The sequence below is a fragment of the Lygodium microphyllum genome, chromosome 17, assembly GCF_053477565.2.
Source record: "Lygodium microphyllum isolate KBCC chromosome 17, Lygodium_microphyllum_v1.1.10, whole genome shotgun sequence".
NCBI lineage: Eukaryota > Viridiplantae > Streptophyta > Polypodiopsida > Schizaeales > Lygodiaceae > Lygodium > Lygodium microphyllum.
Window position 1 is genome coordinate 39,335,730 of NC_141151.1, and position 16,704 is coordinate 39,352,433.

Consider the following 16,704-nt stretch of genomic DNA (forward strand, 5'->3'; position numbering starts at 1 on the left):
ATTTGTAACGAACTATAGCTTTAGCTTTAGATACATTGTTGGCAATGGCAGGAAGTCTAGGAATATTAGGATTTGGCTGTGATAATGGTTTAGGGTTTTGATTGGTATTTGATGGCAAAGCAGGTGGTTTTGTCCAAGACTTACGGAAAGATGATGGAAGAGAACAACTTTGATTGAATCTTCTAACATTTGAATTGAATTGCTTGGAACCATAGTTACCATTTGCTTGGAATTATTGTGGACGCTTGTCTCTTCCGTGAATCTTGTCTTCAGTGTCATGAGCCAGAGAAATTGCATCTTCTAGGGTTGCAGACTTGAACATATTGACTTCAGCGTAGTAATGTCCAAGTAATCCAGACATAAACTTGTGCTTGTGAGTCGCTTTAGGTACGTCTTCAAGCATTTTGAGTTGGAGTAGAGAATTCCAAAAACATTTGGTGTACTGAGAAATAGGCTCACGATCTCTTTGCTAAAGAAGATCCCATTGTTTTATGGCTTTTTCATGAAATTGAGGAGGAAGGAAATTTTGCATAAACTTCTTTTTGAAACTCTCCCAGGTAGTGGGACAATCAATGTTCTTATGAACCACGGTCCAATAAAGAGATGCTCGATCGACTAAATGATTAGTGGCACATTTAATTTTGTCTTTTTCAGCGTATGTCTCTTCATGAAAGTAATCATCAAATTGACTGATAAATGCAAGGACAGTCTTTCCATCTCGAGTTCCATTGAAAGTATGAAATTTAAAATTTCTTTTACTTATCTTTGTTTCTTTGCGGATGGATTGAGCTTCGAGCGTTGCATGGATGGTACGTCGGATAAAATCTTCGGATTGTGGTCCATCTTTGTCGTTGGTAGATCGTTGCAAATTGGCTAATTGAACTTACAAAGCTTGTCGGGCTCTTCGTTCTTCATCAAGCTGCATCATAATTAAATCCAATTTTTGTTCCATCGTAGGTTCAGGAAGGTCGCCTTCAGTCATTAAATCATCCATATTTTGTTACGTTATCTTGTAAAAATCCAAAAGACCTCACACTCTCAAAATCCAATTAGCAGGATGAGTGTAGCTCAAAGTTGGGTATACAAGGCTTATAGATTTTTGTTTGGCTTTCATGGTCTTTGTCTTTTGTGCTTGCGGGATTTGTAGTCTTCGTAAAAACTACATATGACCTTCTACTGTACTGAAACTGGTTCAGCAAATCTGCGTATGCGAACAGAGTCTTCCAGGGAACAATTTTGTAGTTCTGTGCTTCTGCGCAAGAACAGTCCTTATGGGAGTAATTAAGATAAGTCGATTTTGATCACTGTAGACTTGGTGAACTTGCAGAACTTACAGTAATCACAAGACTTGGAGAACTTGGGAGATTAGGAATCTTAGTGGCTTAATAGGCTGTGTGATCATCGTGGATATGAGGACGTCTGCCATTTTGATGCCGTTGAGTACATACTCTTGCCGTTTTTTGACGAATTCTGTTCCTGAAGCTTTTTAAAGCTTCTTATTAAGCTTTTTACTAAAGCTTAATTAACTTTGAAGTTAAACTTGTAGATATGGAAGATTATCTCTTCTCTATTGAAAAATGACTTGGAGAGGGAGATATTGACGTGGTCCTCCGCTTCCTCAGGCCGGTCCTTCGCAATCAGAGGCTATAAACAAAGGTTCTTTACCGCCAGGAATCCACCCATATCGATCGTTCGCGATGAAACTAACTGTAGAGCTTGATCATTCCAGGAGCTCCGCCTTCACGCAAGATGGGTAGCAATTGGAAGCTCTCGATCTCAGCTTCGCTCTGATACCACTGGTGCACAGATCGGATGCCGTAAGCGCGCATAGTGAGCATCAGAAGGTCCCCAAGAACAAAAGAACTCTACTTTTTGCACAAAACTCAAGATAGAAAGCATGCACGACATGAACAAGAGACCAATTGGGTGCAATCTCTCCCCATGCCTTGTGTGAGCGCTCCACAAAGCATGTACTTTATGTATTAATCATCTTCAAGCTCAAATAATAGCCCAAATTACAAAATAGCATGCTTTTGGCTTTTGAGTTTGCTTTAGTGCTAAATAGAAATAAAGCTAATGGACAGGTGCCCAAGTAGTCAGGCATACCCAATACAATGTCCAAATACAAATATCATAATCGTGCACCCATGCACATATAAAAATAATAAATAAATATCCAACGCCTTAATAAATAGGCGCGACAAAATATAGGCACCATGCCTAAGGTATGCGCCCATCAAAATATAGGTGATAACTCGAATACACGCTATCCTCCAATGCTTTTCTCTGCCACTGCTACTATCTCTACACATCAACTGAAGCATTCGCAATTGTTAGTAAAATAATACAATTAAACCGACAAAAGTGAATACCTAGCAATCTTCGGCCACATAAATAAATCAATTGGTTAGAAATCGATCCTAACCTTAATTTATCATGAGTGCGCACTCTAAACTCATAAACGTTTATTAATTTAATATGTATTTTGTGGAATCACCCATATACACACTAAATTAACGAAATGCCCGAAAAGGATAGGCATCCCCATCGACTTCTCACACAAAGAATCCACTTTGTGTATGAGCCCCGGTAATCAAAGTTTACGAAATCCACCGTAAAACCTCATGGAATCCACCATGGCACGGAATCCACCGTGTAATATGCCTCCTGGCATCAGATGGTCCACCAATATTCGAGCCATTCTCATGTGGACCATGCATGACTTTTCGGGATTCGAGCCATTCTCATGTGCTCAGGTAAGTAGGCTTCCATTCTCGTTGGTAATATCTATCATAGCTCGTTCAAGTTTGTATTCACTGGATAGAGGTGTTGGGATAGGTCTGGTTACCTCAAGTTATCATGCATGTCATTGTGTGGGCCATAGTTAGACTCCCGAAGGTCACGAACCATGAAGAAGATGGTATATCAAGGACACGTCGCTTTCTTGCTAGATGATCATGAACTCAGGGAAGGTTTTCTTGGATGACCTCCATTACCTATGAATGCCCAAAGTTGGTACGAGCTGAAAATAGTCCACACAGAGTCACATCCAAACGGGATGCGATGGTTCTCATTTTTCTACGAGTTGCCATATTGGACCTACTTACGGATCGACCACTTGTTGGATCCCATGCATATTTTCAATAACGTGGGCAGCTTGTTATGGGATCACATCACAAGAAAGACAGACACTATAAGGGCACGAATGGATTTGAAGGAGGTAGACAAGATGGAGGCACTTTGGCCATAGTTAAGTGCTAATGGTCGCTTGCATCTACCTCGCACTCAGGTTTTGTCCACTAAAGAAGAGTGCATTGTGAAGCAAATAGTCAAGTCTATGCGCACTCCAACGAGTATGATGCATTCTCTTAGGTCCGCGTTTTCTAAAGACAACCAATTATCAGGGCTAAAATCCCACGATTGACATAAGATATGTCAGGTTTGTACTACGAATGGATTGTAAGTGGCCTATGTATTTTACTATTTGGAGTGTAGTCGTTGTTCATAATTCTTTCTCCTTTGTGGTAGTTTGTACTATTGATCACGATCGCAGGATGCCTTACTCCAAAAATAAACGGGGTGATTTACATGTTGTCAAGTTTAGTGCAATGGATCTCACAGAAGGAGATTAAGATGTCCTCTATTGAATCCGCAAGGCGGGGAGGAGTGGAGATGGTTTGTTTCGTTGAGAAATACCCGCCTACCAGCATGCTCACGATACAAATCCATCTTCTTGTGCATCTTGTAGATGAAGTGGAGATTGCTAGACCTGTCCATACATGATGGATGTTCTTCTTGGAGTGCTTCATGAAAACCCTGAAAGGCTTTGTACGACAACGAGCTTCGCCAAAAAGTAGCATGGCTGAAGGTTGGTTGGTGTTTGAGGCATTAGTGTATATTTCACAATGGCTACCAACGGTGGATTCAGACAATAGTATGCTATGGTCGCTAAAGGATGATGATAAACTGACTGGAGATGTGGTGGTTGGAAATGGGGTAGAAAAAAGAATGGATGTTGCAATGGAGGAGAAAGTGAATCGCTTTTATATGTTGCACGATGCCTCTATAGAGACGTGGCTCGCTAGGTACTAGCAAGCTAGGAAAGATCGAGAGAAAGCGTGATCTGAATTTTGACATAGTACGTGCCATCGACTGATTTGATATCCTGAGGGCATGGAGGAGATGCCGTGGTTTATGTCAATGCGATGGTTGCATGGAGCTTTGACCACAGCGTCTCGTGAAGGGATGGAGGTCTTAACATAGGAGTGGAATTCTCGAGAGGATGTAGTCCAAAGGTGATGACGTATTTAGAGTTTGTCGTATCTATATTTTATATGCGACATAATTGAGTGTTTCAATATACAGTACAAAATATATAGTGCGATGTGGTTGCGCGGATGGCATTTTCGCATGGAGTGTATTGACAAAATGTACTCCACAACAGATTGTGGTATCATGGCAAGGTTCGACCAAGAGAGCCGACGACGAGCAATGGATTCAAACACGGTTATAGATGAGATTGAGTATTTTGGGAACTTGCAAAGTATTGTCATGGTGGATTACCGTAGCTTCTCCATGATCGTATTCGATGTGTAGTGGTTCAAAGTGGTACTTGAAGGAGCTAGAGCAACAGTTCAATGAGGTTCATCTGGATTTCTCGAAATAGATTTTTTAAAAAAAGGACAGATTTGCACGACACGTTTGTGTTGCCGGCCCATTGTGAATAGGTGCATGAACTCATGTATTTTTTAATTGTATTACGACATGGCACATGTCACAATAGTTAAATCTCTCTTTTACGTGATTGTGAACATGTAATTTTCTATCCAAACCCCCAACAATCTCAATGGTGGTACGTTATACCTTCAGCTCCCCGAAGTGCAAGAACATATGATCAAAGCGATGTTCTGAGCATAGATGAGGACAATATGCGAATAGAGGGGTCGATATTGCAAGGGGTGGAGGCCACCTAAATCTTGGAGCATGTAGAAGAGCCACATTGGGTAACAATGATGGAAATATAGAAGTCCAAGAATTCTTTGAGAACGAGGTGGACTCATCCTTTTGTGGTGACATGTCTATCGACCTTCTAGTGTATGCGGAGTTGTGTCAAGAGATTGACATGGGACCATAGGGTACTTCATACTTGCATCCACCTACTCAATTCGTTGACGAATCACTTATAAGGGTACATAAGATTTGCATTTTAAGTAAGATCATTTTTTTAAGATTTATATTACCATGCTTTATATGATTTATATTGATTATGCTAACATCAATTTTTGTCTGTAGTACAGGTGACCTTTGTGGATATTTAGATCATCATGATGAGTCGAGGGATGAGCAACGAGAAGCTACAAGAGATCTTCACGCGTATGTCTCCAGATCAGATGGTGAGATTCAGAGATATGGTAGACCAAGTGTTGTCTCTCAGACACCATCATGCCGTTCTATTAGATCTACTTCAGCACACTCTAATGCTTCAGTTTCCAGTAGACGAAGTCGATGCTCCAGACTTGGGCCAGACGGAGGGAGTGGTTTATGGGGATGTTGTGGAGACCTGGATGCAATGAGCCCGCGGTCAGCTCGGGATACAGGTGCTACTCCTTTCTCTCGTGGTAATTTGAGAAAGCGTGGATCAAGTGGTTGCTGTGGAGATACTGATGCAGTGTCTCCATCTCGTCGTTTTGCTAGAGTTGCGTCAACCGTAGAATTTGTCACACCTGTGGGGACATCTACTCCAGTCACTCCAACTTTTGCTCAGTCATCCACAGGTGGCACCCCTATGGATGCTACTCCAAGAGATACTACCCCATAGGTACACCAGATGTACAGGGGCCTCTTGGATATGCCCAAGAGCGTGGTCGCATGTGGGAGAGGACCCATCTTAGGCATACCCACGAGGGGTATACCTACCTTGTAGATGATAAGACAGGAGCCATCATCATGAATGATGAGGGGATGAGGGTGATTGCTCGTATGAGAGATCTGTGCCAACAAGTTTTTCAGCACAACGTCTTGGATAATTGGAATAACATACTGGAGGGGAGCAAGGACTATATAGTAGTATCCTTACATGAGGAGTTTCTGGTACCAGCCACAGTAGATAGGTTTTCCACGTGATGGATGATGGAGTGTATGCGTGCGTATATGTCACACAGACTCACACAAACGATTGCAAGGCACTCAAGAGTGGGGCTTCAAAGCTCGAGTGGCTAGACGTGAACGACTGGCGCTATCTTAGGGAGGAGACTACAGATTCTCTAGGACATTGGAGACAGCAACGTGAGGTAGCGAGGGCATGACTAGAGGCCGGAGTAGTCCATCATCTTGGGAGTGGCGGCCACAGGACATATCTGGAGGACTTTGTAAGTTTTTCTTTTGTTCTGCTTGCTTATTTTTCTGCAATATCCTTTGTATTGATAATCGTATTTCTAACAGTTGTATTTTGTTTTCTTTACAACACTCCATTATAAATTGTGATCCCACCGGCCTTGAGATTCGATATATAAAGAGGCACGACCTCACTGCATTGATCGACCGATTGTATGGATGCAGTGGCCCTGTAAGTCACTCATCTTTCTTGTCTGTAGTTACTAAGTTTAATTAAAATGCATTATTGTATGGTGGATTGATGTGTAGTTGTTTCTTTTTTTGCATAGTTCGTTCGATGCTCCTTTGTGGCAGGACGAGGTTTTGGATGGCGAGGATCTATAGCTCGCCCTTGGATCCCTAGAGCTCACATACTCTTCTTTTTTGGTCACATGATCTATGTAAACATTTTCTATGTAGTAGTAGTATCTTGCCATGATCGTACCGGTCGCTTTTATTACGCGATCATGTATTTATTTCATGTATCAGTGTTATGATTTAAGTACACTTTGCCTTTATTTACTCGAGCATTGTACACATTATTGAAACTATTTTGTATGGCCCAAATAAAGCACATAGTGCTACATGTGGTTGCCTTACCATTTTTAAAAAAACCCATATTACCGTCGCTATTGGCATCACAAATTTACTGCACGTGTCACTATTAGCATCGCAAAGCGTCATTATCAGCATCGCTATTTGCATCGGTATCAACTGATACCGATGCAAATAGCGATGCTAATAACGACGCTAATACCTACTGTTCTATGGCATCGCCAATAACGACGTTTTTTGCGACAACAGGGGCAAATTTCTTTATGAACATTTTCGTTGCTTTAAACGTCGGTATAAGGCCTATATCTTGTAGTGAGAGAGCAACAAGAGTTTGCTTATTTTATCAGGATGTTGTTTATCGCTTTACTCCCTCTTATCTTGATCTTGAGTTGGACGATAGTTGTCCATATTGGGATTATATTTATACTCACATGGATTTGGTTGAGGGTAGTACCTTAGGAAATTTGCATGTGGCACCTATGCCACCTTACACTTTGGTAGCTGCTGGTGATGCTCCCCTCCATGAGATGATGGAGACTTCTAGTGATGTGCCTAATGATGCTTCTAATATATCTGATGTGAGGGTACTAGGGATTCTTCAGAATCATCCTACATGTTGTGATTTTCTTGATAGATTTGATGTTGATAGTTTAGATGATTTCAGGTTACGTTTATTGTTTGTTTTAGAGAATTTATGGGATTGTGATGATTTTTGTTTAGATTCTTTGTTTCCTTAGTTTGCTTAGTTTGTGCTCTAATTTACATGAATTTTAAACAAAAACCAAACCAAAATAAGAACAAAATATTTTTTTTAAAAAGAGATTCTATTTTAATGTAAGGTTTCCTTTGTTGTTTTTGGTTTTTCACACATTAGCTTAGTTCACTTAGTTCAGTAGTTAGATGCACGCACAATTGGCTTTACCTTTCAATCCAGGTTTTCTTTTCCATTGGATGTGGGCACTATGAAGTTATGACACATTATTACCATGTGTTTCCTTTTCTTATTTTGTTTTGAATTTTTTGTTACTACATTTTCAATTTTTAGTTGTTTTGTTTTGTTAGGATAAGATTGATGTACTTATGAATATTAAGTTCTAAAGGGGGGCGGGGGGGGGGGGGGGGGGGGGGGGGGGGGGGGGGTTCCTGACTCATGCATGATTGTGTATTTTCTAGTTTGAACTGGCTGACTAGAAACTCAATAGAGTATATCCCCTATGGATTTGTTTCATTTCTTGTTTGGATTTGCTGAGTCACAAACCATCTCTCCGTGAAATTTTGACTAGTTTGTTTGTGATGAAGTTACTTTTGTTGAGTCTTGTGAGATTATCCTAGTTGTCAGTTGACTAGTTAGTATAGCTTTCTTGATCAAGTTTCTCGAGGAGGGTTGTTAAGCTAAAATGTTTGAAGGTTCAATGTTGAATAGTGACCACATAAGTACTATTTTTTAAAAAACAACACTCTTAAATATATTTAACCCCCTACATTAAGACTTGAAAAAAACAAAAAAAAAGCCATGACACGAAAGAAAAAACACTCTCAAAAGAACATATCCATCACCTCTGAGGTCCTAGTAGGCCGTCGCGATTTCCTTGATGGGTGCCCTGAATTCGATGCCTTGCATTTCTTTGGGGTGGAACCTTTTGAGCAGGTTGAAAACAAGTCTTTGAAAAAAAAACCTTTGATAAAAGGAGATAGAGGTGTACTAATACTTATATTCTATATTGTAACCAATTAGTAGCTAGACACGTTGGCTCTTTTTTCATGGAGGGTTAGCAGTTCTGCCCTAAAGACTCCATCTTGTGGAGTGTCCTATATCAGTTTTGTTGAGGTCTAGTGTTGGCCTTGCAAGAGCAAGCAAAGTCTTTGTTATGGATATTTGGAAGGAGAGTAGTGTAGCATTTCTTTGCTTTGCGAGGTTTTTTGTTTCTTAGCAACTCTTATGATTTTTTTTTGTTGGATTCTTCCTTGGAATTACAATGTCATGCACGTCAGTGGACATAGTGGTTTGGGGACATAATTATTTTTTCACATGACATGTTGAAGCTTTCTTGGATGTTGTTGATGTTTGAAGCTATTTTTGAAGAATGAAATAGTTGTCCTTTTATTAATTCGCGAGAGCTCACTCAAGCTAGTGAGAGAGGAATGACAACTGCTTATTTTGTTCCATTTTTACACTAGTTTTTGGCAAATTTGAAGGGCTTTGGCTCTGTATTATGCATTATTTTTCATAAAATTTAATTAAAAATAAGGTTATAAAGTCATATTTGGGCTATGCTGAGGTGGATTTAGAAGTTGATAGTCAGGGTATTTCTAGATGAAGAATTTTGGGAGCGAAAAAATAATAAGTGATAAAAGGCAGATGCAAAAAAAATTTAAGCAAAAAGTGTAGATATTTTGGAGACAGGTAGAAATACATGTATAATTTAGCATGCATACATAGAGTTTGGGTCAAGAAGCTGTGGGGGCAAGAGTAAATTAGGTCTAGAGATGTCAAAGAAGCCAGTTTAGGTGGGAAAGTGGTTATTTTTGAAAAGAGGTTATTCAAGAAGTTGAGGGGGGGTGTCAAGTGAAGAGGGGAGTTGTAGAGAGAGAAAGAAGACAATAAAAAATGGGCGCCATCATTTTGGGAGTTTCTTGCTGATTTGCTATAGGTGTTGCCTCATTTCCAACATGGATTGGCTGCATTTGATCCTCTCTTACATCTCCTTTAGTCTCATACCATTCTTGTTCATGATTCTTGAGTGTAGAGAGAGAAGTTTTCATCAAGATTAAGGAGAGAGTAGTGTGTATTAGTGGGAGAAGTGAAAGATTAAGGATTTTGAAGATTGCTAGAAGTGAAGGGAGAGGAGGACCAAGCACCAGCACTCTCAAATATGGTGGATCATGTTTAATTATCTTCTTAATTAGGTATGAACATTTTCATTAAAAAGTGAATAAGAAATGGATAGAATGTATGATTTATGATCATATGCATTCAAATGGAAGAGAAGAATTAAAGTTCTTGTTTTAGAATGATTGAAATGGTAGAAAAGTGGTTGAAATTAGGGTAACAACTGTATTTTTAGACAATAATTAGAAAAAATTACGAGTTCTTTATAATGTTGATAAGAAGTAAATCAAAATAGAGTTAGAATGCATTGAAAGGAAACTAAAGACGAAGTTTTATATGCTGGAGATGAATCTACTAAAAGATATGTGCATTTTAGTATCAAAAATGACACTTTTTTATTGTAATTAGTGATAATTAAGAGTATTAGTAAAAGATTAAGGATGATGATCCAAAAAAGAGTTAAATTAGTCCATGTTGGATTTATCTACTAAATCTTAACTTAAATAGACTTCTGAAATTAAAGTTATTGAATTTTAATGGTGAAAATAACATTTTTTTGGATGTTTTTGGATAGTAATTAGTAAATATTAAGAGTAAATGGAAATTTTTATGGATGAAAATAGATACTGAAACCACATTTTGTATAAGGAATATCTGGTTAATAAGGTTTGATGTATTACGATTAGATTGTAATTATTATAATTTTTTAAGGTAATAGTAATGAAAAATCAATAACTTTTGATCATGAGTGATTTAGAAAAAATATTGAAAAAAGACTATATTTTTTTTATTTTTCAAAATCTACTCATAAAATTTTATTAAGAATGGACTTCATTTGTATGTACTTCCTTTGTTAAATATAGTTCAAGGTTGAAATAGTATTTAGTAAATATTAGTGAGAGTTTTAAGGTATTAGCAAAAATTCATTACCTTGTTAACTATGGATAATCTAATCTCCTTGCGTCCCTTGGGGATACATACATAATCATTCCCCCAATCCTACTTCAACTTGGCTAATTTGAACCATAGTCTACCCAACACCATTTCATAAGAATCCCAATTTCTGACATCCTTACGACAACAAAACTTACTCTAAACTTCAGGCCAACCACTTTGATTAATTGTTTCTTAAGAATACCTAATGCTTGTAACCTCTTCTCATTTGCCATCCTAACTTGAAATGGGGATGGTATCAATTCCTCCTACTTGGTTGCCAAATATGTATGTTCAGGAAGTATATGGACTCTTGATCCCCCATCCAACAAGACATATTGTTAAGAATAGCAAATGATGATTGATATATATGCCCATAGAGGCTAGATGTGTGCCCAAAAGAGGCTTGCCAATAAGTGGTTTTTTATGGAAGATAGACGTATGATGTATGCTCTAGGAAGAGATGACAGAATCCCATAAGCACAGTGAGGTAGAGTGCCACTATCCAAATGCTATATAAGCATGTACTTGACACTCATTTCAATGTAATGGGTCCATTAGTTTGAGTCATTGTCAGTGTCATTGTCCATCTTACACAAGAATGTCTTTATGTGTCCAAGCTTCCATCTTGGAACCTAATTCACTTGTGTAACATTTAATCTATCTAAGTCCATGTCATCATGAGTAGTGTCTTCATCTTCCATCCTCCATACCTGCCATGCTCTAGATCTGTATTTTTGACATGATATCAGAGCCATTGTGAGCATGGCATAGCTCTATACACCGCTCCTTCAGCCTCTCTTCACTTATGCTCAGCTCAGGTTGAGTGTATGACTTCATCTCTCCACTTGAATAACACTCTCTCTACTTGGTAGCCATAGCCAATCTGCACCCTGCTTGCTTTGAGCTCTTGGATCTCCTCAAACATGCCAAATATCTTGAAGCTTCTTTCTAGAAAAGTATTCCCCTACTATTGAAGCTTCTTTGTGGCACTTCAAACATTAATATTTCCCTAGCTATAGCTCAGAATGGGCAAAATTTGAGCTCGTTATTGAAACTGTGCTTGTTGTCGTCTGTACGCCTCTTCTCTCTGAGTGCAGCGCGATTGACCCTATGACTATAGGACATTTGAAGCTTGTTATAAACATACAAAAAATGAGTCAGGTCTTTCAGAAACCCTAAAGACTCCATAGCCATTTTACTTCAAGCTCTTTTCCACTATATTTTCTAACTCCTCCCAACACACTGACGGCCCTACCACTTTGATTTGATTGAGCACTAAAGTTCCCAATAAGATTTGCCCTCCAAGTTAGTGTAATATTTTCATGCAATAAAAGTTAGTTGGTTAGTTTGAAAGTTTGTTATTCAATTAATAAGTTAGTAAGATTACTAACTAAAGACTAACTAAGGTAAAAACTAACTAACATCAATAGCTAATAATTTTTATTCAATTAAAATATATTTTTAAAAATCAAGAATCGTAAATTTGACACTTTTCTCGGATTGATAAGAACCGTGGCCACCCTTTACGGAAAATACAAAGTGAACGAGACTTGTAAGCCACATTAATCACTAGTATTAATGTGTATAGTTTGGATGGTCCAAAAATATTAGATTTTTGGGCAAAAAAGACTAGTATATTTTAGATATTATCCTAAAAAGATAGAAATGAAAGTCATTTAAAAGAAAAGACAAGTGATGTTTTAGTTAGTTTTGGAGATTTTATAAAGGGAAAAATAAAGAAAAGTGATTGGCCAATTTGCACCCTGCCTGCTTTAAGCTCTTGGATCTCCTCAAACATGCCAAATCTCTTGAAGCTTCTTTCTAGAAAAGTATTCCCCTACTATTGAAGCTTCTTTGTGGCACTTCAAACATTAATATTTTCCTAGCTATAGCTCAGAATGGGCAAAATTTGAGCTCGTTATTGAAACTGTGCTTATTGTCGTCTGTACGCCTCTTCTCTCTGCGTGCAGCGCGATTTACCCTATGACTATAGGGCATTTGAAGCTTGTTATCAGCATACAAAAAATGAGTCAGGTCTCTCAGAAACCCTAAAGACTCCATAGCCATTTTACTTCAAGCTCTTTTCCACTCTATTTTCTAACTCCTCCCAACATACTGACGGCCCTACCACTTTGATTTGATTGAGCACTAAAGTTCCCAATAAGATTTGCCCTCCAAGTTAGTGTAATATTTCCATGCAATAAAAGTTAGTTGGTTAGTTTGAAAGTTAGTTATTCAATTAATAAGTTAGTAAGATTACTAACTAAAGACTAACTAAGGTAAAAACTAACTAACATTAATAGCTAATAATTTCTATTCAATTAAAAATATATTTTAAAAAATCAAGTGTCGTAAATTTGACACTTTTCTCGGATTGATAAGAACCGTGGCCACCCTTTACGGAAAATACAATGTGAACGAGACTTGTAAGCCACATTAATCACTAGTATTAATGTGTATAGTTTGGATGGTCCAAAAATATTAGATTTTTGGGCAAAAAAAAGTAGTATATTTTAGATATTATCCTAAAAAGATAGAAATGAAAGTCATTTAAAAGAAAAGACAAGTGATGTTTTAGTTAGTTTTGGAGATTTTATCAAGGGAAAAATAAAGAAAAGTGACTGGCGAAATCGCGCGCACCGCAATCGCAATCTACAAGTAGTAGATAGCACTTTGAACAAGGAGAGAAAGAAGGAGTGATCTGAAAGCTTTCCAACCAAGTGACTTCAACTGACTTGCGGTTTTACCCCCCTTTTGGAGCCAATGCAACCATCAAATTTATGATCTGAGCATCAGATCACTAAGTCTTCTAAGAGCCCCTCTACTCTTATTCTCAACCTTATCCCCTCCTCTCTAATTCATTATAAATATGAGGCATGGGGAGGCACAAGGGAGCATAAGGAGACCCCGAAAGGCTGCAAGAGAGAGGGGGGAGAGAGAGGATACCCCTCCAAGAGATTGTGAGAGAGAGAGAGAAAGAGAAGAGTTACCTCGAGAGGCAACATATGGGACACTAAATTATTGAGCATCGATGAGTCTTTGATTAATCTTTACCGAAGATAATATTGTTTAAGGTTCGCAAATGCATATAGATGGTACATACATGGGAGAGATTATGTGAACTTTACATCGATTACATGCAACTCCTTGCCTTAGTAGAAAGGAAGATAAAGCCAAGATAAAATGTTGCATAGTACGGAAATGCTAAAAGATAATTGTCACTTAGAGAAGAGGCATAAATGCTCTTGCTACATTGATTAATTTACATTGGAATGATAGGAGTTATGTCATGTATAGTATTGGAACCTTTAGCATATGCCTTAGGCTAAAGGAGGGAATATTAAGTAAATTCTCCTCTTTGGCCCCAAGGGGGAGAGCGAATATGCGATGGAATTATTACCGCGTCTATTATTGTATTGTTTGGAAAAAATACAATTAGATTTGTTGATTGATTGAACAACACCCTAAATGTTTTTCTTTCAATCAAGGGATTGTTGCATTGTGATTTGGATAAATATTCCAAGGCTTGTGTTGATGGCAAATGCATGGCAGAGGTCTGTAATGACAAGTTGCCATGGTAATAAATGAATGTTTTCCTAGAAGATGATATTAGGGCTAATTACTTTGATTGTGCTTGAATTTTAATTGGATTAATTAAGGAGGGATATTTTACACGCGTGAATCATCTCCAAGTTCGCACCGCGGATTATCCTGAGAGGGCATTGCTCGATTCACAGGCCGATGGTCGAGTGGTAAAAAGGCCGACCATGGAAATGGCATCTCACTCCTAGACCGCTTATGGGTCAGGTGGAGCTCTGGACACCCCTTGCTTGTCCAGAATGGAGTTGGAGATCCCCATGAGCCCAATGTATGGGACGTTGGAAGATCCTATTCTAGATAAAGAATGGAAATTTCGATGTCATGTGATTTGGACCGGGTACTTCTATTGGAAAAAAGGGATACATAATTCTCCTATATGGGCAGGAGACAAAGATTAACTTAAAGATAAGTTAAGGATTTTGTTTGATAAAAGGACTGTTTGTTTTGTTTTTGTGTATGTGTTGTAACTTACGTGAACGAACTCTGTGCCCTAAAAGGCTTAATTAATGAAGCTAATTTTAAATGTCACATATAAATGTGATAGGACCTAATTAGAAAACTAAAGCTATCAAGGGAAGCGGGTGGAATCCCCAATGGGTCTGTCCTATGGCTGGGTGGTCCCAGAGAACTGGGAGGCTTCTCACAAGGATTTATAATATGATGACTTTAGGTATTGTTAAGTTAGAACCCGATTCATGCCGTTTTAGGGGACCGAAATGGGACTATGCCCTATGGGTAGAGAGGTTGAGCAATTCATCCCTCTCATTCCCCATTCTCTTTGAACCAAGTGTGGTATGGATTTGCTTCGGATTGAGTATCTCTATGTAAAGTAGGATGTCCAAAACCCGATGCTAGAATGCTGTCAGGAGACCTTAACCCTAGGAACCCAGATTTCAGGTCGATCCTAGTGGGTTGGCTGTGAACATTCCGTTGCAAGGGGGACTCGGGAAACCCTAGGCGACAAACCCCGAAACATTCCATGGGAGTGCCGGGTGGCAATGCCTAGAATCGTTTCTCGATGGACCGCTAAAATGTGCTTGGATAGTCGATAGGCGGGCACGTTACAGTCAGCAAGAAAAAGATTCAAGAGAAGACCAAACATCCATAGCCTTAAATTTCAAGCTCAAAATTTCTTCAAATTTTCATCCTTCTTAGTCAACTGGAGTTCCCGTCATTCAAATCTAATCAGTTTCAACAAGTGCAAACCTCAAAAAGAAGATTTGGAGCAACCCATGTGAAGATCAGGCATTGTCAAGCTCAACATAAAGTCTTCAAGCATAGCATCTCTTGTTGGGGGTAAAGGCACCTCGGCCTAGTCGCCCATGTATTACTACAATGACAATACCTGTGCCTGCACACTTCAGGCAGCGGGTGCCCATCACCATCACTTTATTCTTTATTCTTTTAGTGATAGATTAATAAAGGGAAGGCCGGTCACACATTGTGACTATTGGAGTTTCCACATTGTGAGTCTCTCTCTCTCTCTCGCTCTTGCTCTGCTGCCATAGCTCTCCCATGTAAGCTTCGATCTTTCTCACCTTTTAACTAGTATCATAGCATGGTTGCTCGAGCATTCGAGCTTGGTTTGTGACTCCTTCAACATTCATTCAAATCCCTATACCATTGATTCTCACTTTTGGTAGTCATATCTGACTCCTTCGAGCTTTGATCACTCCTTGACTTCCCGATTGGCCCATTTGGGCACCCTCAAGGAATTCCTTTAGAGATATTGAAGCATTCTTTTGAGTGTTTATTTCAATTTGCAAGGTATAGTAGGAAGGGGCAGCTATAGCTCCAACCATTGGAGCTCCCCCATTTCATATATTGGCTCCTACTTGATTAGCCTTGACATTTGTGGACTGATTTACCTCAGTCCAGGTTTTCCATAGTCCACATGTAGCCACAAACAGTGTTACATCACCACTGTCGGGTGTCCTGAACGGTCCCCGAATGTTAGGGGAATGTATGCTTGTTGATTGTGGCCATCATTTGGAGCTAATTTAATGGCCTAAAATACTCATTTTTATGAGATTTTCACACAGTAAATCACTGATGTACACTCTAGGGCTAAAGCTTATTTAGTCACTTTATGCTTTGCCTATTGGTCGCGGGAAGAGCCCTACATGCTGGATTGCAGATGTCGCCATTACCTGCGGAGGCTAGGCTAAGTTTGGATGAACAGTGAAAATACCTAATGCTGGCCGGCCTAACCCCCCAGGAGATAGACGCCCTCGAATTCAAGGAAGAAGCAGCACACACAGAACGGTAGGGGGAAGAAGTAGAGCTGGAAATCGATGTGAATCGATTCAGGGAAGACGTAGTCCCACAACCCCCCTCGCTGCCGCAGGCCCAAGAGCCGCCACAAGGGGACCCAGCTACAGAAAGAAAAGTCATCTCTAAAGAAAGATGCA